This window comes from Solanum pennellii, chromosome 11, assembly GCF_001406875.1.
Source record: "Solanum pennellii chromosome 11, SPENNV200".
Classification (NCBI taxonomy): domain Eukaryota; kingdom Viridiplantae; phylum Streptophyta; class Magnoliopsida; order Solanales; family Solanaceae; genus Solanum; species Solanum pennellii.
Genome location: NC_028647.1, coordinates 16810473 through 16838289, shown reverse-complemented (window position 1 = coordinate 16838289; position 27817 = coordinate 16810473). Strand labels below are relative to the sequence as shown.

The following is a 27817-nucleotide window of genomic DNA, read 5'->3' as shown; positions in this document are numbered from 1 at the left end:
TTATAGATTAGATATAGGTTTGAGTTAGTGGACTATAGTCCACTAGCTTTTCTTTCTCATCTTATTTAAAACATTGTATTGGTACCATTTTGGCAAGTATATATTTAATGACGTATGGAACTATTTCTTTCATTTGATGATCTTAATATTAGATTATTGATTGTGAACAATTATATGTTTAAGTAAAATGTCTTCAATGAAAGTTAAGTGATAAAAACTTCAAATTTTCTTCTACAATTAACCTTGATAAAGTAACTATGACGTATGTAGGTTTTTCTACGACCTCTAAGAGGTCAACGAGGCCGGTCTCGTCTGGGGTCTTCACTCTGGATGAGACAAAGTTATTTTCTGAGCATAAGGTTAAATTCTGAGGATAATAAGTTCACATCAACCACATCGAGGAGTTTCTAAGTCAAGGTAGTGAAGTGCACCACTGTCATGAATTAGAGACTGCATGATGCATAGGAAAAATTCCCTTCTTCTGATCTTATCGTGCGTTCTCTAATGTCTGAATTTTTTTCTGTTAAGAGCATATCTAACATCAATTCTTGAGATTCATAAAGATGAATATGAGTACAAATGCAGGCGGAGAGATTGGAGGAGCAACTGCTGGGGTAAATCAAGTTCCTCCCCAAGCTCCGGCTACTGGAATGGAGATGTTTGTTAACCCAACTCGGTTGACAGATGGAGAAGTGAGGACAGCCCTGGTACAGATTACCCAAGCCATCACCTTACAAGCTCGTACTATGACAGCCCAGACAGATCAACAAGGTTTTCCCAGGAAGAACCCACCTGCCAGCACCATAGCTAGAAGGTTAAGGGACTTCACGAGGATGAATTCTCCTGTTTACATTGGACCTAAGATTGTTGAGGATCTCGAGGAGGAATGTAGGGCAGATATGATGCATTATAGCATGGACCTTTCTAGGATTATCGTACAGGTCCAACAAGTGGAAAAAAAACAGGAAAAGGAAGCACACTAGGGTAGGGAACAGGTCAAGGCAAGCTAAGGATAATTTTTCAAGAAAGAGTAGAAATGAAATCAGAGATTACCCTAGGTTTATTAAGTGACTCTCCCACCAAGGGGAGGCAAGGTCATTCAAGGGTCTCTATGATAGGGATTCCGAGTGCAGACTTAAGAGATACACTGTTCTTTTTGAAAAAGAAAGATGGAACCCTTAGAATGCATCGATTATCGGCATCTCAACATAGTCACTATCAAGAATAAGTATCCACTTCCCAGAATAGATGACTTGTTTGACCAACTAAAAGGGTTTCTAGTTTGTTCTCGAAGATTGATCTTCGTTTAGGTTAATATCAGCTTAGGGTTAGGGATGAAGATTTTCCAAAGACGGCCTTTCATACCCATTACGATCATTACGAGTTTCTGTTATGTCATTTGGTATAACTAATGCACCTACTGCATTAATGGATCTCAAGAATAGAGTCTTCCGTCAATACTTTGACTCTTTTGTCATAGTATTCATTGATGACATTCTCATCTACACTTAGACCAAGGAAGAGCATGAACAACATTTGAGACTAACCTTGTAGGTACTTAGACAACATCTGTTGTATGCCGAATTCAGCAAGTCTGAATTCTGGCTTAGATCAATGACCTTCCTGGGTCTTGTTGTGTCCGACATAGGTGTGTAGGTAGACCCCAGGAAGACTGAGGCTGTTAAAAGCTGGCCAAAACCTCTTACTCCCACATATATCCGTAGCTTCTTTTGATTGTTTGTTATTATTGTATTTTCGTAGAGGGTTTTTCTTCCATTACTGCCCCACTCACAATTTTGACGAAGAAGAAAGTCAAGTTTGAATGGGCGGATACTTGTGAGAAGAGTTTCCAGGAGCTCAAGGACACATTCACTTCAGCCCCAGTGCTTATTTTGCCTAAGTGTGGAGAGAATAACACTGCTTATTGTGATGCATCCAGGTTTTGTTTGGGTTTTTCTCTTATGTAGGGTGGTATGGTGATAGCTTATGCGTCCAGAAAGCTCAAGGTTCATGAAAATAATTATCCCACTCATGACCTGGAGTTCGCATCTGTGGTGTTTGCTCTTAAAATGTGGAGGCACACTAGTATGGAGTGTATGTATATTTGTTCACATACCACAAAAGTCTCCACTAGGTGTTCACATAGAGAGAGTGGAATCTACGTCAGCGGGGGTGGTTGGAGCGGTTGAAGGACTATGACATGAATGTCCACTACCATCTGGGTAAGGCTAATATTGTAGCTGATAATTTAAGCAGGATAAGCATGGGAAGTACAACCCACGTTGAGGATGAGAAGAACGAGTTGGTGAAAGATGTACACAGACTGGCCATATTGGGTGTGCGGTTGGTTGACTCTATAAGTAGGAATGTTCAAGTTCATCTTAATTCTGAATAATCCTTTGTAGTTCAAGTCAAGAAGTGTCAACATCTTTATGCGGTGTTGATGGAGTTGAAGGACTTAGTGTTGGTAAAGATGAATGTCTTTGTTTTGGGAGGTGAGGCCATACTTATGTACTAGGAAAGGCTGTGTGTACCAGATGTGGATGATTTTCGGACCAAAATTGTTGCAGAGGCCCATGGTACCAAATATTGAATACATCCAGGTTCCACCAAGGTGTATCATGACCTTAAGCAGATCTATTGGTGGGATAGCATGGCCAAGTGTCCTAATTGTCAGCAGGTTAAGGAAGAACATCTTAAGCCTGGCATTCTCTTACTCAGATGATCGAGGTTCTGACTTTGATGTGGGAGGCCATTAATATGGACTTCGTGGTTGGTCTTCGAAGACTAGGAGACAACATGACTCCATATGGGTTATTCTGGACCAGATGACTAAGTCTACCCACTTTATCCCTGTAAAGTCTACTAAAAGTGCCGAGAATTATGTGAGACTCTACATTGACGATATTTTGAGATGGAATTGGATTCCTTTGACTATCATTTCAGATAGAGGAGCTCAGTTTACTTCACATTTCTGGAGATCCTTTCAGAAGAGCTTAGGCACACAGGTGAAGCTTATTACTTCCTATCATCCTCAGACTTATGGTAGGTAGAGCACACCATTAAGACATTGGAGGATATGTCGAGGGCTTGTGTGATAAATTTAAGGGGTAGCTAGGATGAACATCTACCTTTGATAGAGTTCTCGTATAATAATAACTATCACTCAATCATTGGGATGGCACCGTTTGAGGCGTTGTATGGTAGAAGGTGTACGTCTCCAGTTGGGTGGTTCGAGGTTGGAGAGTCATCGATTTTAGGTCCAGAGATCATTCATGGGGCCTTAGAGAAGGTCTGGGTGAATAGGGACAGGTTAGATACTACTTACAGACGCCAGAGGTCTTATGCAAACAATAGAAAATAAGCTTAGAGTTTGATGTTGGTGACCCGGTCTATTTGAAGATATCACCTATGAAGGGGGCGATGAGATTTGGTAGGAAGGGGAAGTTGAGTCTGAGGTATGTTGGGCCATATGAGATCCTAGAGCGTGTTGGTGAAGTGGCCTGTGAGTTGGCATTGCCTGTGGAGCTACCTTCTGTTCATCCATTCTTTCATGTTTCTACGTTAAAGAAGTGCCTAGGTGATCCAACATTGATTCTACCTGTAGAAAGTTTGGGGGTCGATGAAGACTTGTCCTATGAGGAGGTACCTTTTGAGATTATAGACAGACAGATTAAGCAGCTGAGGAACAAGTAGATTGCCACAGTAAAGGCGTTATGGAGGAATCATCTTGTTGAGGGTGCTACGTGGAAGGCGAAGGCCGATATGAGATCCCTCTACACTCATCTTTTCTGCTCTTGAGGTTAGACTTCCTACTCTTAAGTCTAAGTTTCCTTATCTCTCCATTCTTTGTTGCTATTGCTTAATTGTGTATTGTAACTATGTTATGATATTACTGGCATTACGCTAGATAGTTACTGGTGTCATTCGGAACGAATGCTCTTAAGGGGGGATAATGTAACAACCCTAAAAATAGATATGATAAGTACTGGTTAATTTGGCTAGAATGCGTACGATTAGACCGGGTTCACACGGATTGATGCGCGTAGAACTAGACCTATGAACCCTTGACACATCCAAACCAACTAACTTGGGGAGTGATTTGAGCTAGAAAAGGTTGGGTCCAGACATGTAGGGCTCCCGAATATGAAAATTTACTCGGATGAGTCTTTACCGGACTTCAAAAGGGGAAATCTTAAGTTTGGAGGTTCTAGGGGTAAAGTGGTCTTTTTCCAGGCTAAGGGTAGTATCATAATTACCCTAAATATGTAATTATTTATTAAATTAATAAGGTGGAGGGGTATTTTGTGTAGAGACGGCCGAAATTGCCTTTTTAGTAAAATCTTGCTCCACCCGGGATCGAACCTAGGTGGGAGCAATGATTTAATTTGTTTTATTTAACTTGGTAAATTAATATAATTAATTAATATTTAATAGATGATTTATGAAAAAGGAAAATAATATTTTAACTATTAATGATTATTTATCAGTTAAGATATTTTATTTGACTAAGTCTTGCCTAAGAGTCCTATTTGACTAAGTCTGAACTACTTCACCTCTTTCAACTCTCTTTCATGTTAACTCTCTCTCACATCAATATCTCTGTCTTTCTTTTCACGTTCTCTATTCCTAACCAAAACACAAGAACTGAAAAGCAACCAAAAGTTCTTCAGACTTGAAGAAGTTTCACGTTAAAACATATACAAACTTTAACAAAAAACGTAAGGCAAAAGGAAGGGTTTTCCGTTGAGTTTTGTGTTGAGGTTTCGAGACATTGACATGAGTTTTCAGAAGGTCTTTAGGCAGAAGGTTCAAGGGTTTAACGACGGGAAATAATGTATGGGTTTTCATACTCTTGGTTCCTTTCCCAAGATACCATTAATTCTAAGATGAATCTACTCCGAAAAGTAGGGTTGTTCCCAATTACATGTTCCTGTCACTAGCTCCCAATGACTTTAGGTTTGTATGTCTGCTGGTAGATTAGGCGTGTAATGTGATGAATATTTTCATGAAACTGTGCTCTCAATTGTATGAATGATAATTTATGTCTTCCGAAATTATGTGAAAAATTATGTGTGTGCAATATGTAGCCGTGACATATACTGTTGGTTTGAAGTTCGAAAATGACATATTTTATGGTTGTATTTGACATCCACAAACATGTATAAATCATGTTTGTATAAGGTGCAATATGGCTTATTTGAGTAGAAAACCTCTTAGCTAAATGTAATTACGAAACTACACCTAAAAACATACTAAATGATCCATGAATTACCCTAAGAACTAACGTACAAATATTGATAAAAGGGAGTTGAAAGACATGACAAAATTTCCATCATATTTTAAGTTTTGTTTCGGCCAATCAAGGATGAACAAATCTGAAATTTTAAATGAGTATGAAATAGGTGAGGGACATGACCAAATTTCTAGCATTTTATAAGCTTTGTTTCGGCCAAACAAGGACGTACAACTCTGAAATTTTAAATGAGTATGAAATAGGTGAGGGACATGACCAAATTTCCAACCTTTATAAACTTTGTTTTGACAAAAAAAGGATGAACAAATCTAAAATATTAAATGAGTATGAAATACTTGAGGTCGCTAGGGATTGAACCCGAGACCTCACACAAAAGAAATCATTAAAGAAATAAATGAGGAAATGGGATTAAGGGGAATCCATCTTGGGTGACCTTCACTAAAAATTATAATATTTCACTAAGGCATATTTTAATTAATTAACATAAAATGGAGTGAGGCAGACGGAATTCCAACCCGAGTGCCCTAAGTCGACTCTCCTAATCCTAAACGGAAATAAAGAATTGAGAGGGGTGGGATTCGAACCCACAACCTCTCAGTTAAACAAGAAAGTAAAGAGAAAAACAATGGAGAAAATAAATGTGGAGAGTGGGGACTGAACCCTCGACCTCTTGAATGGATAAGAGAGTTAGGAGAAAAATAAAGGCGAAAATAAATGTGGAGAGTGGGGATTGAACCCACAACCTCTTGGATAGGTGAAAAATTTAAGAGATAAATTAAAGAAAAATAATAAGTTTTTGGGGGATTGAACCCACAACATCCTTGACTTAAAGTAAAAAAGAGAAGAGAAAAAGAAAGGAAATATTGTGGGGTTGATGGGGATCGAACTAGGGTCCTTCAAATCTGAAAAAAATGCAATTATCAAGATTAAAATAAGAATAAGTGTTGTCCAAGGGATTGAAAATTGGGTTCCCTTGCCAAATTCATTACTGACACATAGGTCATACGTAAGTAAATATCTAATAAATGATTCCTCTAATGATCGAAATCAATATCTTGGCATATCTACAGGATGCATAATTCTTGTACCACATAATCTTTGGTAAACATGAATCACTTAGACAAACTACAAATAAAGCCTCATGGCTTGTATGTGTGGACTCATAAGTCTAACATACGTTTAAAAGTAAGTGAGTCTAAGATGTATATGATAAAATGATGCAACCCTAGAAGGGATAAGTAAGTGTGTGAAACACACTAAATGACCAAGTGTACTGGAATATGATGAAATGAATATTCACGTGAAGGGGTAAATAATTATGAAAGTCAAATGTGTTATAGTTAATGAATGAGGTGACAATATGATAAGAGGATAATGTGAAAGATGAGAACAATCTCAAACGAGCCTGAGTAAATGTTACAAAAACGTACTCACTTATGAGAGTGTAAAGCTAATGAAGAGACCAGTCACTATGAACACTCTAATGAAAGCATTGAAGTTAATGCATACTTATTACTAATGATGAGATGAGAAATCATCTAATGAGCTATGATGTCCTCATGCTAGAAGCCAGCTTCCATGATGTATGAGTTGAATGTAATTGAACTTTATACAGAGCACCGATAGGCTAGCTATGAGCGGTAATGCCTTCCTTCAGGAAGGGCGGAGGTTCACGTAACTCTCATGATATTAGATTGTCCGGCATGCCGTGTATGGGTCTCCTTATATCTCCTAGTCTTTGAACCTATACTGCCAATATAGGGATCTAGCTGGGTTCAATTCCCTATATACGCTAGCATGTTTTGGTTTACTTTCGCCGGTGATTCCACCTTTTTTTGCTGTGGGGATTCCATACTGGATTTCGCTCACATGATCTATGTCGGTTAAAGTTAAAGTTCTCAAAGAAAGAATGAGACCAGCCTCAACGAATGCACATAATGAAATAAACGATACAAAAGGTGTTAGGATAGGACAATAAAGAGGTGAGCTAGAGTCAAGTAATGACACTTGGTTATTCTTGGTCATTGCACAGCAAACCCGATGAGAGTGTTAAACTACATCCTATGTATGACTAGTGATTGCACTTGTATATGAATGAATGAAAATAAATTACGTATGAATGAATGAAGAAGATTCTGTATTTTCTAAAGAAGACTCCCTAGTTGAGGTCCTACATGTTGAGACATTATTTTGGGAAGTCCTAATGTCAATTCCATGATTTCAAGGTCTCATGGCATATGAAAGAATGATGTGAACTACGTGATATGATATGTGCCATACGTTATGTGTTGCTTGAAAAATGATAAGTATGATGAATCATGTTAATCTCATTGCATGACTTTCCTAATCCAAATTTTGCAAGTCCACTGACTTTCCAAATTTAAATTTGGCAAGTACACTAACTTGCCTTACCATAAATAATGTTGTTAGGAAAGAGATATTTTTACTCATGCATCTCCTTGGTGTATGCTTGCGTACACCCATACTTAGTACAACTGTGTACTGATCCCATACAATATCTACTTTTAGGTGCAGGCACTGGTGGACATCAGAGCTTAAAGTACAATGTTGCAGCTATCCGGACATGGAGCATTCCTTTGGATTTTGTAGGCCCTCGTGCTTTCGAGGATGCTTGCCCATTATATTCTATCTTAGATATAGATTTGAGTTAGTGGAGTATGTTCTACTAGCGTTTCTTTCTTATCTTATTTCATACATTGTATTGGTGCAATTTTAGCAAGTATACACTTAATGCAATATGGAACTATTTCTTTCATTTGATGATCTTAATATTAGATGGTTGATTGTGTACGTTTATGAGTTTAAGTCAAATGTCTTAAATGAATATTAAGCGACAAAAAGTTCAAATTTTCCGCTAAGATTAACCTACAAGAAATAACAATGACGTATGTAGGCTTGTCTGCGATCCCTGAGAGGTCAACGACGCCGCTCTTGTCTGGGGTCTAGACTCCGATCGTGACAACGCAAGCCTTGGCCTAGCAAGCTGCCCAAGGCAGTAATATTTTCACTTAGTGGGAGACAGTCCGCGTCGCTGACTTGGTCCACAAAGATAAAACATGTTGCTCCACATCGCGGGCACATGGCGGACTCTACTGGTTCGGGATTTAATTTAAGAAAATCTTGCGGGAGTAGCCCACGTCGCGGACTTGTTTCCCATGATAATTCCTGAAATTTGAGTTGAGTTTGACTTGGTTAAAAGGTCTTATAAGTTCAGGGGTCTTTTTGGTATTTTAGAGGATAGTTATTGGCTATTATTACACCTATTTAAACCCCATTTCACACTTCCAATCATAACCCTCATGGCCAAAAATAAATATCTCCATCTCTACTGACAAAAAACCTCCATTGATGAAGCTTTGAATCTCCAAGATAAAAGCTAGATTTTCCAAGTTTTTCTCCATTAATCTTGTCGGCTTTCCTTCACAATTAAGGTATGGTTCTTAATCCTTGAAATATCTTTCTTCAAGGAGACAGTTCAATTGAATTTAAAAGATGATCCAAAACATGAAATCTTCTAAATTGAATTCTAGCCATGGGTGCATAATACATTTTAGATCAATAATTTATGATTGGATTATTGTTAATTGAATGATTTTAGATCAAAATTCCTATGGACCCATTCAAATCATGTAATCCTAATTTTGGATCTAATGTGAGTGATTTGTTCATGGATTGATCTTCTTGAATTCTTATGTAGATTTTTTTGGGCTATATAATAATGTAAGAACTGTATTTCATTTATGTATAGGTTGTCTTATATTGATAAATTTATATTGAATTAATTTAGATTCATTGAGTATTATTATTTTTGTATTGAATTGATGATCATGGTCATGGTTAAGTTCTTTTTTGTACTGTATTGGATGATTTATCTATTGATTGAAGTGGCGAGAATGGATTGGTAGTACACTGCCCTAATTCTCTATATATTATGTAATTTAGGTCTTGAATTATGTTGTGATGTATGTGGTCCACTTATGGTGGTGGTGCTATGTGTTATAAATGTTAATTATGTGGCCTTATCGGCATTACTTATGTATTATGATGATCATGGACTTTTCGGTATTACATGATATATTGTAATAGCTTTTTAGTTGATTTGTGTGAAGTATGACCATATCTATCTATCTATCTACATGTGAGTAATGTGAAGTATGTGTTCTTATGTTGATGTAAGGGGATCATGTTAGACTATGACTATGTCCTTATGTGTGTAGTGTTAGGGTTAATACATGATTCTTCCTAATTGGTTTTGTGAGTCTCGAAATGGTTATGTTAATGGTTCTATAGTGGTGTGTACGGTGACTTGTGAATATGCATTGATTGACCTTATATGCTACTTGGATTATATTGTACATGTATTACCACGATAGTGAAATGTGTCTTGTTTGGTAGGCTTGTGTCTCTTACTTGATACATGAAGTATAAGAATGTGAACCCTTGAATTAGATTGCCTACGCTCCTTTTTGATGTGTGCATATGTTTTATTGGAATATGACCTTTAACATAGACAAGAGGGTCATTTATGTGAAACCTTCAACCTAGTTGAAGGGTTATGATATGCTTGAAGTCGAAAGTCAAAACGACATCCTTCTTGTGTGAATAGTGGACTTAGGAATGGTTGGCTGGAACGGCATGAATTATTCTTAGGAAAATCATTGAGCTATCCTTTTAACCATTGTAGATAGCCTTAGTTGACCCTCTTTGGTAAGGTGTAATATGATTAGATTATGAACTAGACATGGAACCTCTTCATGTACTCCTTTATTGAATTACTCTATGAGAACAAAGGCTAACACCGAGTGAGTATGGTAAGCGGAGTGTCTATAATTAGACATGAGGATAGAGTACAAAGAAAACCCTTCATATTCTTTAACTTTGTGCTACATAGGATGTATCCAAGTTCTACCATTGGAAAATAGAACACCATCCATCGGAGTAGGTTACAACTCCAGATTCCATGCTTAGCTACCATGGTTTATGTAGGTTATTGACAATTCTCATCATGTGGAATACATGCTAGTGTTAGATAAGTTCTATGAGGTTTAGGTAGTGGTATAGGACGCTATCTAGACGTTGCATGATTAGGCTTTGAAGATGTTAATGTGTGAGTCCCTAGGTCTTTCCTAGACCATTATGTGAATATCTTGTGATTGTTGAATGTCTCTTAATGGACAAATGGACATAATGACTTAAGTTAGGAAGTATGTAATTGAATAAGAACCTAGTCTAAGTAACTTTATAGATTTCCTAGTTAAGGCGTGGAGTGAGCATAGGAATGGTCTCTTTATCTCTTAACTAGAAAAATCTTAAGGATTAATCTAGATAGGAAACATGATTAATAAAGTGAGCATGAACTTATATTAAGGAGTCGAAAGGATCTCTTAGGTGTGTGAAGGGATGTATGGGTGGTCACTACACAACTCACTCAAGTGAACCTTAGAATCACCTTTGATATGAGGATCTCATGTTTATGGGTTTGGTATATTGTAAATGTATTTATCTCATTATGGGTTGTCTTAAGGGTCATTTAGGTATGCTTAGAGAGGGTGTATGGGCGGTCTCTCTTTGTCTTACTTAAGTGAGTCTTAGGATAGCTTTTGGTGAGAGGGTTACATGTTAAAGGATTTCGCTGTGAAGCTTGAGGTAATTCACTGTAACTTGACTTAGCTTACTGTGATATTCCTTAAAAAGTGATAAAATCCTTATGTGGTGTCTGATGTGTTTCTAAGGTGTTAAATGTTGTTCTTATGCTTATAATATGATGTTTTAATCAAAAAGGATATATTTCTAATAAATGTTCGTTATCTTGATTTTATGCATTATGCCATACTTTGTGCATGTGTTTGTACTAATTCATATTTTTATCTATATCTAAAGGGATTCATAGGTGAAGGGAATTTTGGGAGCGAAACTTGGATTATAGGATCTTTCAAGCAAGTTTGAAGTATGTCCTCATTTGACTCGAGGGAATAGATGTCTTTTGATTTCTTTTTTTGAAGAAATGTAATAGACTTAGTTGTACAATATTTGTTGTATGGGTCGTGTCCCAAGTATTTTTGAGTCTAAGATTTAATGATATGATACTTATTATTTCCTATGGTTTTTATACGAATGTTATTTTCAAAGAATATTCAAATGTTGTTAAAAGTTTTAATTCAGCACTACTTTTCGTATATGTATGTGCGGTGAATGATATGAAACGGCTTGTATAAGACCTCCGAGAGGTAAAGTACGCCATTCCATGACCCAAGAATACCCTAACTTCTAGGGTATACATGCGGGTTGTGATAATAGGATAAGGGGGGTGTTGGGTGGGTGAAGAGGAGACAATGAACTGGGAATAACATTTATGAAATTTATTTTCTCTACTGGAAATTATTTTCCTCATTTTTATATGAACTTGTTTATCCTGAAAAGAAATATTTTGATCAGTCAAATATAAAAGAATTATAAAATATTCACATCCATATGGACCAAAAGATTAATATCATGATATGAGATATTTTCCATAATCTTGTGATATTTAATATTAACGTGCTTTCATCTTAATCTTATTATGTATTTTTTTTTAAAATGACTTTTTAATGGTTAGTCATACATATTTAGAAATTTGTTATAAATAATAGGTTTGATCCTTTATCCTTCTTTACAAAAATATGTAACTTTTGACCCAATAAAATTGTCACCCAACTAAATTTGGTTGATAATTGGTCAATTTCTTAATTATTTTTCACTTATATATGAGACTATCGTATGCAATAGGTTCAAATGCATGTGATATATAAAATCATCCATTCAAGTTGCACTCATATATTTATGTCTAGGGTTAACCTGTCTGGACATAAGATAAGTAGTTCCTTTTTAAAAATAAATTTTAGTATGGATTATATTGATTTCTAGAAATATATTTAAATACACATGTATATTGAATTAGAGGGCAAGGGTGGAAATAAGAAATTGTACAGACTAGTCAAGATGGAGAAAGAAGATCCCATATCTTAGATCAAGTGAAGTGCATAAAGGATAAGGATAGTAAATTGTGGTGGAGGAGATACTCGTTAGACAAAGATTACAGTCATATTTTCCTAAACTCTTTAACGAAGAAAAATATAGACTTATTGTGCTTTAAAATCTGAAGCACTCAAAACACCATGATCTTGAATGTTCCAGGTGTACAAGGGTTGAGAAGATTGTGCGTGTTATTCCTTGGATATATAATGGAAGCGAAATAGGGTTGGATGAGATTCTTGTGGATTTTTGGAAGAGCACGGTCAGGGTGGGCATGAAGTGGTTAAATGGATTTTTTAATGTCATTTTTAGGATGATAAAAATGCCCGAAAAGTGAAGGTTATGTACAATGATTCTATTGTATAAGGAAATCAAACTATTAAGCCATACTATAAAAGTTTGAGCAGGGGTGGTGGAGATGAGGGCGAAGAAGAGCATGGAAATTATTGTGAATCAGTTCAGATTCATATAAGGACGTGCAATTATAGAAATTATTCATCAAGTAAGGAGACCGGTGGAGCAGTATAATGAGAAGAATAAGGACTTACACCAAAGAAACTTCTCAATTTTAATGGGGTTACACCAGGGATCAAATTGTAACTTATTTTTGTTTGTGTTAGAGATGAATACACTGACACAACAAATTCAAAGTGAGTTGTCACAATCTCTGTTAATTGCATATGATGTTGTTTTTACTATTGATTGATGAGACTCTCTATAAAGATAATGTTAAGTTTGAGATCTAGACACAAACCCTTGGGTCAAAATTTTTTAGGTTGAGCACAACAAAGACATGATACTTGTGATGAGTGGGAGTTGCTCGGGTGGTAAGCACCCCTCACTTCCCACCTTAAGGTTGCGAGTTCGATTCACCAAGGGAGTTAAAGATGTAGGAGTTCGTAAGGAGATTAAAAGAATATATCCTGAAAAGACATGATACTTGTAGTGCAAGTTCAGTAACGTAGCACATGAGACATATATAATAGTGAGACTTGATACACAAGTCATCCAAAAAAGAATAAACTTCAAATATTTTAGGTCTATTACCTATGGAAATAGGGAGACTGACAACGATGTCACTGACCGCATTGAGAAAATGGTTAATAAAATAGAGGCTCGATTAGATTTTTTGTATGATAAAACGGTGCCACCATGAACTTTAAGGAAACTTGTACAAAGTGATAGTTAGATTTACTATATTATATGAGGTAGAGTGTTGGTTAGTCAATAGCTCTTACATTGAGAAGATGAAAGTTGCAGAAATAAGGATGTTGAGATAGATATAGGCATATTAGAAGACATAAGTTTAGAAATGACAATATTCAGAAGAGGTGAAAGTAGCTTCGATGGAGAATAAGATGAGAGAAAAGAGACTTAGATGATTTTAAAATATGAAAAAGAGATTTATGAATGCTATAATGCACAGGTGTGAGATGCTAGCCATGAATCATTACATAAGAGGTACAGATAGACTGAATATATTGGAAGAATATGTAACACGCCGTATTCTACATTACTAATTCTATGTATATGTCGCATAAGAATTTCCTTGTGGCATAGTAATGGACTCGGTTTCCTATGAGACTGGTTACAATAGAATATGATTAAGAGTATAATACCCCGCTCGTGCTTTCCAGCACATATATGAATAACTGAACTTGAAAACAAATCAAACTTGGGATAGTAAAGCATGGTATTCGATGTAAAAGTCAAAGTGGTTAAGTGTGTATTAGTGCTACGGTCTTGTAAAAAACTAAGATGGGGAAAATGGTGTAAAATAATTGAGATGCTTTCTTGACTAAAATATTCTTGTAGTGACAAGTAGGTGATGAATCTACTTAGAATTAGTGGACTGCATTTTAAGTGAAAAAGGGCAAGTAGGTGATGCACATACTTGGAATTAGTGGACTGAATTTTAAGTTGAAAAGGAGCAAGTAGTTGATGAACCTACTTAGAATAAGTGGATTGCATTTAAGTTAAAAGAGCAAGTAGATGATGCAGCTACTTAAAAACTTATGGCAGAAACTAAGAAGGTGATACACCTACTTGCTTAAAAGTAAATGACAATATTATTTGTCAAATTTATTAAATGAAAAAGTCCAAAAGGGACCTCCAAAGCACTCAAGCTTATCACATCTCATTCATCACTTATTTCCCAGAAAATTACTCCCAAGAAAGCCATAGAAGCTCCAAAGAGTTCTAGTCTACAACTTATCCATTAGAATCGAAAGGAAACAAGTGTTTTTGAAGTACAACTTTGTAGATTATCTCTGTTTTAAGGAATTCAAGTGAATAATATGATTAAAATAAAGGTAAGGGGAAGAAGACAACATAAACCTTGAAGAATTCAAGTCTTAGCAAGTGAGGTTTATGTGCAACAAGGTAAGCTGTGGAAAATTTCATCCCTCTCTTGTTCTTGCATTATTTGTAAAAGTTTGTATGTGTTAATGAACTAAGGAGTGTTTCCTCTATATGGTGTGGTATTGGTAATTTTTTAGGAAGGATGTGATTGTTGGGACAACAATGGAGTGGAGTCTTCTTAAATTTTGATTCTGAGCTTGTTTTTAGCATCTTAAATGTAATGTTAGTTGGAACTCATGTGGTGTTGATCAGAATCTGTGAGTTCATATACTGTTTCTCCCACATTGGGATGCTTAGGGACTGTTTTGTGTATCATAAAATAAGAGGGTTTTGCTTGATATGTAGAGAAGTCACGGGAACTGGTTAGAGAATAGAACATTGAAAGTGTAGTGATACACCACTTAATTGAGTGTTGCATGAGCTTACTTCCTGCCATTCCTTTAGGACTGTTTCCTGACGTGAAGAAGCCAAAGGGGTTTTGGAGGACCTTATAAGAAGGTTGTATAGTATATAAAAATAATTAGCGGAAAATGGATGGATGGGAAGAAATCTTGAAGGATCAATTATAGATATACTGTCAATTACTATTTTGGTCCTATCAAGCAACCTAAACTTGTAGATCAACTACTAATGCTAGTGTTTATCATTTACTCCATTGTAGATAAATAATCTGAAAGGAAGATGGTTAACTCATTGTAATATCCATTGTTGTCCAGCAAGGTATGTAAGGCTATTCGATTTCCTATTTCTTTGGCATAAATTCATTACCTGCATTACAAAAAGTAAGCTTTCTAAGTGCCAGTTCCAACTCCCTAGAGCATTTAAGTTAGCACTCTAATATGAGTTTGTTACTAAATGTAAATGCTGACTCTAGCTAGTATTAGCACGGAAGGTCTGAACTTGTTTCATCGTCAAAGTACCCTTGGCACGTATTTCCCATATAAAAATCAAAATGATCTTAGATTATACATGGTACATACGTTTATATGTTTGATATACAATCTGCTCATATTATGCCAACTTGTTTCAATTATCTCTATATATGTGTTATCTTTAAAACGGTCATGTGTTCCCTTTATTAGTTATTATTGCCATTGTGTTAGACTATCATATTACCTCACAAGATGTCTACTTGCTCTATTGAACATTTGATATTTTGTTACTTGGAATATGTATCTGCCCTTATGTTTAATCTTCCGCATTCTTCCTTGGTTCCACATTCATGTATACCTTTTATTTGACATTAGTTAGTGAGTATTTGGCTATCATACAGAGTTCAAATCTCTTGTATAAAAGTTAATTGTCTTCACTTGATATGTGTTTCAATTTGAGATGTAAAAATGCTTACTAAGTCGTAGAAGCTCCTAACTATTACGTTGCTGTCACATTTGCAATCTCAAAAGAGGTGATTATCCAAATAACAATCTCAAAAGAGTTAGAAATATCAAACAACGATCTCTAAGATTAAATAATCTAAGTGAAGATATCTATATAATTATGGGTGGCAGCCCAGGGGAAAATGCCTAGCAGTGGTCAATCCCAATTGATATAGAAGGGTGGCAGCTCAGGGGTGAAAACCTAGCATGGGCCGATCCCAATTGGTGGAATTATAAGGACCGCATCCCAGGAGTTAAAATGCCTAGCATTGGTCTTCCTCTCCTACCACTGATAAACTGGTCATTTGTATCATATGTCTTACGATTATTATAATGCACGAAAAAGTAAACAAAAGAATGTAACATACAGAATTCCACAAGTATAAATAAAGGTGGTCTCTAATCCTTATCAATAGGTATTTGGTTTCTTTTGGGCTCTAATTTTACTTATGGTTGTATTATGCATTACATATTAAGTACATTCTTTCATACTGACGTCCCTTATTAGGACTGTGCATTTCATGTTGTAAATACAAGTACTCAACTGGTAGATATACCCAATAAAAAGCATATTATACTCAATAGTTTTTGGTGATCTCTAGGTTTATTCGGGGCTTTACCGAGTCTTTACTATGGGTAGTTTCATAGTGTAATGTCATGGATTCCAATTGAGTCTTTGTAGACATTTGAAAGCTATCATCTGTTTTCATAGTATCACTTGTCACATGTATCATTCAGCTAGTCAACATGTTATGTATATGAAGCTTCCCATCAGTAAGTCTATCGATATCATAGTTTACTTTCTCATCATAGGTCACTATAAAGCATGTGTTCATATGGTACTTGTCCGCCTCACCTAGGTTTGTCGTGTGATAGAATAAGATCAGATATGACATATTACAATTCCAACTTACTAAGGATATGACTTTAAATATGAGGCTCGAACACTAAAAATTAGGATAAAATGTAAGTAAATAACAATATGTTATCTTGTTATCCATTCATACTAGTAGTTATATAGAATGCTTGCTTGTACTTCGACCACCATATTATTATGTTTAGTTACTATTATATTATGTCTAGTGTATTCATTACTTGATGTTTCCAATTATTCTATTACTTTTTTTCTGGATTTTTATGACCTATTTTTTTCCTTGAGCTGAAAAATCTATCGAAAACAACCTTTAAAGTAGAAGTAAGATTTTCATACACTCTTCCATTTTCGAGACCCACTTTATAAATTTATACTAGTAGGATGTTATTGAATTCCAAAGCTTGATCTATTTTTTGTTTTATATGGTCCAAATCAATAAATATCCAGCATACAAGCCAAAGGCAGGCAGCCATGAAAACATAATCTCAAGATCTTCCTCGAAATTTCCGTGAAACCTTTCAACCATTTCTCTTTTTTGTATAAATTTTTCCCGCTTTCCCTTTTTGCTTTCATATCTGGTTTCTTTATTTTTTCCTCTTTTTAATCTTCCCGTTAGGAATTTGGGAGCTAAAATTTGAACTCAAAAATCAGATCTAAAGATACCCAATACAGTAACTGAGAGGAATTTCATGGGAATACCTAGTGGAGAAAAACGTAGACTTGATGTAAGCAGTAGTGAAGAAGGTCAAACTGATAGAAAAAGACCAGCTCTTGCCAGGTAAACTTACCATAATCTTCATTTTAACCTAAAACATCAGGGTGTAGAAAATGTATCATGTAAATAGGTTTTACTACTTTCTTCTTGAGATAATTTTTCCAATAGATTAACAGGGTCGCACTTTGATTTTTTCATCAAATAACTAAACATGTTTTAGTAGTTACTTTTATTGAAAGACACTGCAAATTCTTGTGGAAGGTGAAGGTTGAGAGTGATTATAGGATAATAGTCTAGTGGGTAATAAATTTGTTAAGAAAAGTTATTATATTGATGGATATGTTTGTCATTTTACGAAGACCATTGAGAACAGATAATTTGTTTAATAGTTGTTAGGTACTTGGGGGAAGGAAGAGTTAAATTTGGATTCATGACTAGCCAATTTGTGGTTCTTCTAGTGACAATTGAATTATGTTCTCTTAAGATTAATTCTTAAGTATTACATTCCCGGACATATTGATGTGGTTCATCATTTCCAGAGGTTCATAGTGTTGTCTGCTCTATTATGACTCAGTTTGTTAAGTGTAATACATGGTTTGATGTTTCCTGAAAAAGTCGTTTTGAGGTTATCTGAGCTACATTTGTGAAAGTTGCAACCTCTTATTTTGAAAAATGGATCTTGAGGGGGCACAACTATATTTACTGTAAACATGTTAAGTTCTTTTCCTTCAAATAACAACTCCATATCAACATCTCACTACAAAGTTACGGGTGGAACTCTCTGATTTATATTTTTAAAAAAGAAGCAACCGAAAACAGAACAAAACTAAATAGACTATAACTAACAAAATGTCAAAAATTATGAATTTTGGAAAATTCTATTGTGGGAACCAAACCCGGGTGAGCTTGGTATTTATTAAACCTGTGTTCCTCAAATCAACCAGTGTAACAACTTTACCTTTGCTACTAGGGGTGCCAATACATAAATATATACATTATTTAAGATGTATAAATATATTTTGCCGAGGTTAAAGGGTGCCCATGACCCCTCTACCTAAGGAAGTCCGGTCCGCCTCTGTTAACAATTGCGATTTTAATCTCTACAAAGATCTCTCTCACTCTACAATGTGAGAGTGTTCTCAATATCTATGCCTATTTGAACAGTGTCAATGCTTCCTTAAGATGCCATTTCCTCAAGTTTCTCTTTCTTATCTAACAGATTTAAGTGTATTAGTCTCTTTCTTCTGTTAAACAGAATATGTAATTTAAGTTGTGATAGGAAACTTATTTGTTGATCACAATTTCAAGGTTTAGTTGAGAATACATTTGGGAATGGCTATTTTGTACTGTTGCATGACATTGAATGATTTTGATCAAGAAAGTCTATTAACCAGTACATTAAATCGGGAAACAACATTGAAGCGTCCTTGTGTTTCCTGGTTTTGGGATCACTGCCAATAATTAGTCTTTCTTTTGGTGTTGCACTTGAACAAGATGTCTTCTGGATTTGGTGGTTCTTGTATCTTTAATTCTTGATGTTCTTTTGTGCTCAATAGTTTAGTGAAGAAGTGGAGCGAGCTTTTGCAAAACATGTCCCTACTAAACTTAATGCAAGGTATGTCAGATTATAGGTGTTTACAATTAATCCCCTTGAGGATCATTTGACTTAACTTTGAACCTATTATTTATTTCTCTAAATAGATTTGAGAAGTGAACAGTAGAGAGGAGGTTTGCCTGGATTTGATTGACATAACAAATTTAGGTCAGCAGGCACCATAGTAACAGTCATGTATTTAGTATGTTCTAATGATTAGGTTCCATGTTGTAGATTTTTCATGAAATGATGTGCTTCATGGAAACAATATAAGAGCTAGTTTGGTAAAACGAGTGGTTACAGAGACATGATGTCAGTTTGGAAAGACATTAAATAGTTTAAAAAATATCTCTGTTAAGTCTTTATCAATTTACAGAGCTCCATAAGTGGTTAGATATAAAGCATACTAAATGGAAAAGGGCCCTGGCTTCAATCAGAGTGGAATGAACTATTTTCTTTCTCTTCATATCTGATGCTTAATATGCTCTGCTCACATTAAAGTACTCCGTGATATTATATAATTTATGTGAACCTTTTCAAGATTCGATAGTTACTTGGGAAAAGTAATCCAAGCTCTTCATTCTAGGAAAGGTCCTTTAGCCGCTGCCGTCTACATTTGGTGTAAAAAGATGAAGAAGAATGGTTTTAGTACAATAATGGACTAAGTATGATAACCATGCGAAAACATGCTTTAAAAGGGTCATTTGGTTGGAAACCATGCATCATGTATTTTAGAGAAACTTCAGGAACATTTGATACAATAGGCACAATATAGTTCACATTATTGTATATATGATAGTTCCAAACTTCAATATGTATTTAACTTGATTTCTTGTCATAAATTTCTTCTTTAAAGTTGTATAGATTTATGACTAGTCTTCCATTGGATACTAATTACGTAAAGGAATAAATTAAGCAATTAGCATGACTAACATTTGGATGTTACTAAAAATATGCAATCTTTATTCTTTTCTCTATAGTGTTGGTTAGAAATAGTGCCTTTGTTGAAGTTGAATCAAAGCCTTTAGGTTCTTTGCCACTCTATTCTTTACAACTATGGCGATTTCATCAAAAGCTAGAGTAATGATTCAATTTTTTTGTGGACCACTCCCACATCAGTACTACTATGTGTCGAGGTGGGCTTTATGTAGCCTTGGGGTCTCCCACCTCAATAGCTAGATTTTGGGATTTGAAACCCAATGTTGTTACATGGTATTAGATCCACCATCGCCCTTTCAGTCCATTGTGCCTTGGAGGGTAACGCTGGTATTGCAGTGTTTTTCTTGGGCTAGTAATGTCTAGCATACATCCATCGAGGATGACGGATGCGGAGCTTGGTGGTTTGTTATGGTCCAGTATAACAGCGATACTACTATATTTGTCCGGAGGTGGAGTTTATACAACCTTCTTTCTCTTGCACTTCAATAGCTAGCTTTTGGGGTTTGAGTTGGGCCTACTTATTTGAGTTCCATGTAATTTTGCTTTTAATGACTATACACTCCACCTTGATATGAACAACTAAATAATGATGTCGGCTTTCTCCAAATTGAATTGAAGGGCCAAAATGGGAGAAATTTGTAGCTTCAATTCAGGTCTAAATTGTCACTGCCTCTCTTTACAGGAGGGAAAGTAGAAGGGGAACAGGGTTATGCTATCCATATTGTCTAGCTTAATAGAAATACAGGCCATGTTGTAACAGTCCGCCAGGAGTCCACTGTTAAACAAAATTTTGTTGTGATTGGAGGAGATTTCAATAATGAGGACGATAATGGATTGAGTGAAGAAGAATTTAAATCTCAGATTGTGAAGGAGTGTGATGGGAAAAGGCCGCTTCTAAGAGGGGACTTGCAAGTTATATTTTAGGAAGGTGTAGGTAGTCTTGGCAAGTTTACATTTACAGACAACTCTAGCTGGATTAGAAGCAAAACTTCAGGCTAGGCTTAATGTTTTATGAGGTTATCATGAGGGGATTCATATTCGAGAGGCTAAAACAGAAGCCTTTAGTGTGAAGGATCATCGAGGAGAATGTGAGTATGTTAAATGTCAAATTATGTGCAATTTTTATGCAAATCTCCATTAGCTTATATGTTGTAGTTCCGTTACTGTCTTATTCTTCAGTGTATTAAGAAACATTATCCACCCGCATTAAATGATGTTGTTTGGAGATCATAAAAGATAGGAAAAAATAGATCCTTCCACCAGAGGCTAAATAAAGCTGGCACATATACGGTGGAAGAATTTCCATTGCTCATCGTTATACACTCTCAGAGGCTACAAATTTTAATAATATCAATCCGATAACATCGGAAATTAATTTGATAAATATGGTTATATCCAACATTTCTTTTTATTTTTCACCTAATTGTCCTGGGAAGTGGAATGTCAAATAAGATGTGGGATGCTCTTGTGGAGCATGATAAAATCTATATTCTTAGTGGAAAACTCTATGTCTATTATCTTGATGATATGAAGAGTGTCGGGGTTGTTTCTAGCAGTATTTATGAGTTGTGTGGTTTAATCTCAGGTTGACGCTATCATTCAGTTGATTCTCTTTCATAGTATCAAATGGTTTGTATTCTTGAATTAATTTTTCTCTTTTACATAATTATGTTTGATTTCTTTTCTTCTTTTTAATAAGTTGTGGACCGATCGAATTATTTTGTAAATTTAAGAGAATAAAAAATATTATGCTCTTCAATTTGCTTGCAGCAAAGTAGAGAAAAATTCATCTTTTCCAGCACCTCCAAAAACAATATTTTCTTTGTCATTTTGGATACCGAAGTCAAGGAAATGGGTGCTATCAAGCACGTCCCTAAATGACTTAAATATAGGTTTTTGTAATTCACCACACAAATATTTTGGCCCAACCGTGTTTGACCGTAATGTATTTGAGATCGAGTATTTTACTAAATCTGTTTTTTGCCTATTTAAATCCAATATTGATCTTCCAGTCGCCACCCTATTTTTATGCAATTTGCACAATTTTTCTACTAAAGTTGTTTTAGCCTCTTTAAATGATGATGATATTATGTTTATTGCTGAAACGAGGATATCAACCTAACCTTGAACTATGGTGAAGCATGTTATAGAGTAAGGGTTTTTGGATAAGTAAAAGTAAGATTAAGAACCTGCATTACAGGTTTAGTCAACATGAGAGGAGAGAAGTTGAGGTGAGAATAGATTGTATCATAGTGATAAACTCCAAACGGTCTAGTTATTTAGGTTCGTTTTATCAAGACAATGTAATTATAGATGAAGATATTACTCTTAGGGTTTAAATGGGATAGTGTAAATGGAGAAGTTGTTACTATGGTGTTATATTATAGAAGGATACATATCAAAGTGAAAGATAAGCTCTATATATCAACTATAAGATTGACGTTGTTGTATCATGTCTGGTACTGAATGTTAGGTAAAGTGAAACATATATACAAGATAAGTGTCATAGAGATGCATATGGAGGATACTAAGATGGATGTGCAGTTTTACCAGATTAGATAGGATTAGAAATGACCGCATTCGCAAAGAAGTGCAAGTATCACACACTGAGGATAAACTTGGAGAAGGTCTCTTGAGATAGCTTGAACATGTTCTGCATTGACTTATAGATGCACCGGTCCGTATGTGTGAAACATGAAGTGTAGGTGGTAAAGGGGACAGAGTAGGGCTAAAATTATATGGAATGAAGTGGTCTCCAAATACCTACAATTGTTAGTGTCAATACATACATATCTACAGATAGGGAATAATGGAGGTAAAAGATCAATAATAGGTAATAACTACTTGTTGAGTTTAGGTTTTAGTCTCGTATGGAACTTGTATTATTATTCTTATTATTATTATTGTTTTAATTTTATCTTTTATTTTATTTATTTTTAATTTTATATAATTTTAATGTATTTTTTCACTTTTATTTTGTTTATTATTTTTATTATGATATGATATGAGCTTGAATGACGAAATGAGGGTTCATATACCGACTTGGCAGCTATTGCATTTAGCCTATATTTTGATGTGGTTTGTACTCTTCCTTTTGTCTCTGTCATATTGTAAAATTGTGAAAGTAGTGGTTATTAATAATTAACATGTTACTACCATTTGGATAAGCTTGACTATGGATTGTAACTTCCCGGTATGAGGAAGAGCTTAAGCAAACATCAAACTCTTCTTGCAGGAATATGTGGACGACATAGCCAAGAAGGCATATGGCAACTAGATACATGTTTTGAATATAATGGAAAATCTCTTTTAAGCCTTAATCAGAATAAAACCTTAGATGCTCCTTAGTATGATCTTTCAACTGGTTCTCAGAACCATCCTAATTCATTTGATCATCAACTCAAGTTGTCAAGTCTTCCTGCTTCAACTTCATCAGAGCAGTCTCCTTTTAATTCAGGATTTAACATGAAGTTGGGAGGTATATTTTTATGCCACCGGATGCAAGATATTAGTTCGATGCTTAAAAAATGTTATCTTGAAGTGTGTTCTATTGTGTTCTTTGTTTTGCTTTTACTACTGAGTTCGCTTTTTTGGGAGGTCCTTTGATAAATGAAAGAGAATTCATTGCTAAATATGAATATAAATTATAAGAAACTCCACACATCCAGTAACATGAGCCTGAACATTTAGTGTAAATAACACATGAGATATTCTCTGCATGCCCTTTTATTAAGACTAAGACAGTGTTGTCCTAGACTTGTGTTACCGTGTTCCCGTCCTTTGCCAGTCTATGATTAGTGATCTTCTGATAACTTGATAAATTGTTTCCTGCAACATGGTTTGTCTTTTTGACATGCTTTCTCTTTCTCATGATTTAATCAACTATGCCTTCATATCCAAAAGTTATGCGTTATTTGGGAATAGTTTTATTCATTTAGACATCAAAATTCGACATATAGCTTTAACAACTCAAGAGTTGGAAAAACAAATTTATTTATATCTATGTTAGTATCTGTAGAGCACTGTAAGTTGTAACCTTTGATCGTCAATACTCAATAAAGAGAGTTATACATGTGAGTTGTCACTTCTAGGCTTTCTGCATTCTTTATTATACACACGTACACAGGCAAGAACAATCTTAGATCTGTTGCTGTATTGCTTTAGAAATAAACCCACTATAGGTTTCACAAGTGAATTCTTGTCTAAGCATGTTATTCATTGTTTCAACATAGTACTCCCTCCAACAATTCCACCTTATTTTAGAAAATATAGCTTGTCGCAGATCTCAATAGAAGAAGACTGCAATAGTGTTGAATCAGTTTGAAAATAGTCTTAAGTACGATAATGTGATGTATTACTCTGAACCAACTTATAAAAGATCATCCCCCCATGTATTTGGTGGTCTGTGTGGAAAGAAAGGAATTTCGGATGCTTCAAGAAAAAAAGCAACAACAGACAAAAAATGAAGATGAATTGTTTGCTTTCGTTTCGTTTTTGGTGTAAACAAGAGTATATGGAAGATCTAGAATCAGTGATGAATGTTTTAGGCATTTTTTAATTTTTCTAATAAAGTTGAAGATCTTCCTGACAATGTCCTCTATTTGCAATTAGTAAACGTGTAACATATTGTGGCAGGTTTGATTTTTGTAACAGAATACAAATTACTTTCTTAAAAAGATGTTATTTTTAAGTAAATTTACTTCTTAATAACCATCTATGTTTCTTAGCACTTTTAAAATATTGACGGGTTTGTGTTTGATCCTCCAAAATTAGTGCCTTTTTGGATGATATAGCATGGGTTTGTTAACCTATTTGGAGAATCTGAGCAACATAGGTCATCATACTTAGTAAGTTGTCTCGTAAAATGGGACAAAGTACAACACCATGCAAACTGAAGCCCGGTATTTAAGCAGAGAAGCGTAAAGGGGCAGGCCCATCATCAACCGAGTTTAAAAGGTTGTGATTGGCTCAAAGGGCGGATCACAAATGAATTTCTCGGTTATTAAAAAAAGAAATGGGAAAAAGTACCTTAAGATTTATATTTTGCTGCCATATATGACATTATCTCATTCTAGTTAAGCACTTGAATGCTTTGTAACTCTTACTTAACTATAGGCTAATATTTGTATTAATAATTGCCCATTTGATCTAACTCATTAGATATGCAATAACACCTATTTGTAACTTCCATATCTTTTATAATGTTTTGCTTCATAATGAACATATCTCTATTTTACCAGGGTATAGCGATAGTCTTATACACCACAAAGTCTCAAAACACCAATCTTAGTGTCAATGAACATCTAAGTGGTGCTTCATTTCCTCATAACAACTTTGTAGGCATGACGCAACAAGCTCAACCACCTGGAAGTGAGAGTAGAATGGATCTTCTCCCACCAGAGCCATCATTTTAAAACTCTTTTACTGCTGCAACTCCTAATTCATCCTATAAAGGAGCTTATTACTTCTTTAAAAAGGAAGATATATGCACTAGAAGTCATGAAATGTAAGAGAATGTCGACATGCAACATCTTCTCATATATTCAACATGAGTGGCCAGCATTATGATTCTTCTAGTACCTCAGAATATAATAATTACCCATGTGGATCACCATGCATACCAAGTACATTTTTAAGCTATGGTATTTATGAGGACCGTAACCGTTAAGGAAAAACTTTTGTTGGATGGCTCAAACTGAAACCATCATTGAGATGGGGAATCTTTATCAGAAAGAAAGGTGTTGAGAAAAGAGCCATCTTCTTGAATTGGATGACCCCTGGATTTGATTTTACACTTTTCATAGCATCTACTTGGAGGCCGAAGTCACTTCAAATTCGATACATTCATTTCTTTGTAAAGTATGTTTGCAATGTGATGTTCGGGCTTCCTCTGATGAACACTATCACTCACTATTGGAGTTTGGTCGTCTAACCATGAATACACATTTGGTGCTAGTTTAGGGTCAATTCATCATCTGGAAGTGTTCGAATATTTTCTCACCACATGATTTGCATTTTGAAGACGTTGGTCATTCTTGCTTCTGGCTGATTGAGACTTCCCATGAATAAACCCGCAATTGAGAAGTATCAGCTACCCCTGGGAGAGACGCAAGTAACATCAGTTCTCTAAAATCAAGATGTTTGTAGGCTGCTTAGTTTTCTTTCTTAGTAATGTTGGCTAGTGTTAGTGTTTCTTCCAAACCAATTTCAATCAAAGAAAATCTTATGTTACTCTATAAAACAGTTGTATATGGAGCTTATAAAAAAATAGAATATTTGGGTGCTTTAATCACTTATTGTTCAACTTGTGTAGCTCTAATGTGTTGGCATTCTGTATTAGGGACATCTTTCCTCATCCAGGATACAAATTAAAAGTATGATTTCTTTCAGCCATATAGGATTGGTGTTGATTGTGGCTAAGTTTGAGTAGTTGCTAAATAGATGCATGAGGTTGCCTTTTGATTGATTGGTTGATTACTATTATCGTCTATTTGGGAAGGTTTTGACTTTTTTTGTATTAAGAGCAGAGTCATGCATGTGAATAGTATTGAGTTTCTTTCATCTGTCATTGCCTGTTTCGGTGTGAACATCACATAATCTTGTTGTTTTCCTTTGCACTTATTGTTTAACGTGTTCCCGCTTTTTGTGAAGTTCCAACTTCTTTAATTTTTATTTGACCGTAACATAGTAATGTTCCTCACATTCATATTACTTCATTACGCCTTATTTTCAGGAATGTTCCATGCATTCATATACTTGTAAAATAGGAAACAAAGACCAGTGGCATGATGCTGAAATCCTGATTTTGTTTCATTTTTTCTTGACCATCAGTTAGGATGAACACAGGTATTTTAGAATGGATCCTTTTGTTTAGTTATTAGGATATGTTTTCCTAACATTGTCATAGATCTAAATGGAAATGTTTGAATATTGTAACTATGTATAATACATGTGTTAAGACCCTCAAAATGAACTAAGGTATGTAGAAACTCACCTGTGCCTTAAAAGGTTAATAACATGTTAATAAAGTGTTCTACAACTTGTATAATTGATTTGAAGAAGTTTGGAGGTCAAACGTCCAAGAACGACAAAGACATGCGAAAGTTAGTCTTTAGACGTTCTAGTGTGTTTCTGAATGTTTTATGTATTGTTTGGTGCCTTAAATTATAGGATGGGACCCTAACATGTATATGATCGTGTTAAGGGTCAAAATATTCTGGCACGTATCCCCAAGGACCACCAAGGGGTCCTTGAGGAGGACTCAAAAGTTGGTAAGACACTGCCTTGGCAACGACGTCCCGTCCTTTGACCAACGGTCCATCGATTGGGGGAGTTCCTACACACTTATGTGTGGGATCTCAGCCCCAAAATATGAGGTCTTTGTCCAAAACGCATAGTGCAGAATGGCACAGTCGTTCCATCAACGGTCCGTCGACTGCCATATTCACATGGACCTGCAACTTTCTGTCTCTACACTACCAAGTTAAGGGTTGAATTGGGAAATTCAGACCACGTTCCAGATAGGGTATGGGCAATTATTTTGTATATTATTAGGCATATTATGTTTTTTAAAAATATGAAACCCCCTTTAAAATTCATTCTTCAAAATGAAAACCTTTTATTCTCAAAACAAACTCCGTCTAGAACCCTCATTGGATATCAAGCTCAA

At 35.3% G+C, this 27817-nt stretch overlaps 1 pseudogene; it reads left to right on the top strand.

Moving 5' to 3' along the window:
• The first annotated feature begins 563 nt into the window (after nt 1-563).
• On the top strand, nt 564-26437 carry LOC107003709 (annotated as a pseudogene).
• The last annotated feature ends 1380 nt before the right edge of the window (nt 26438-27817 follow it).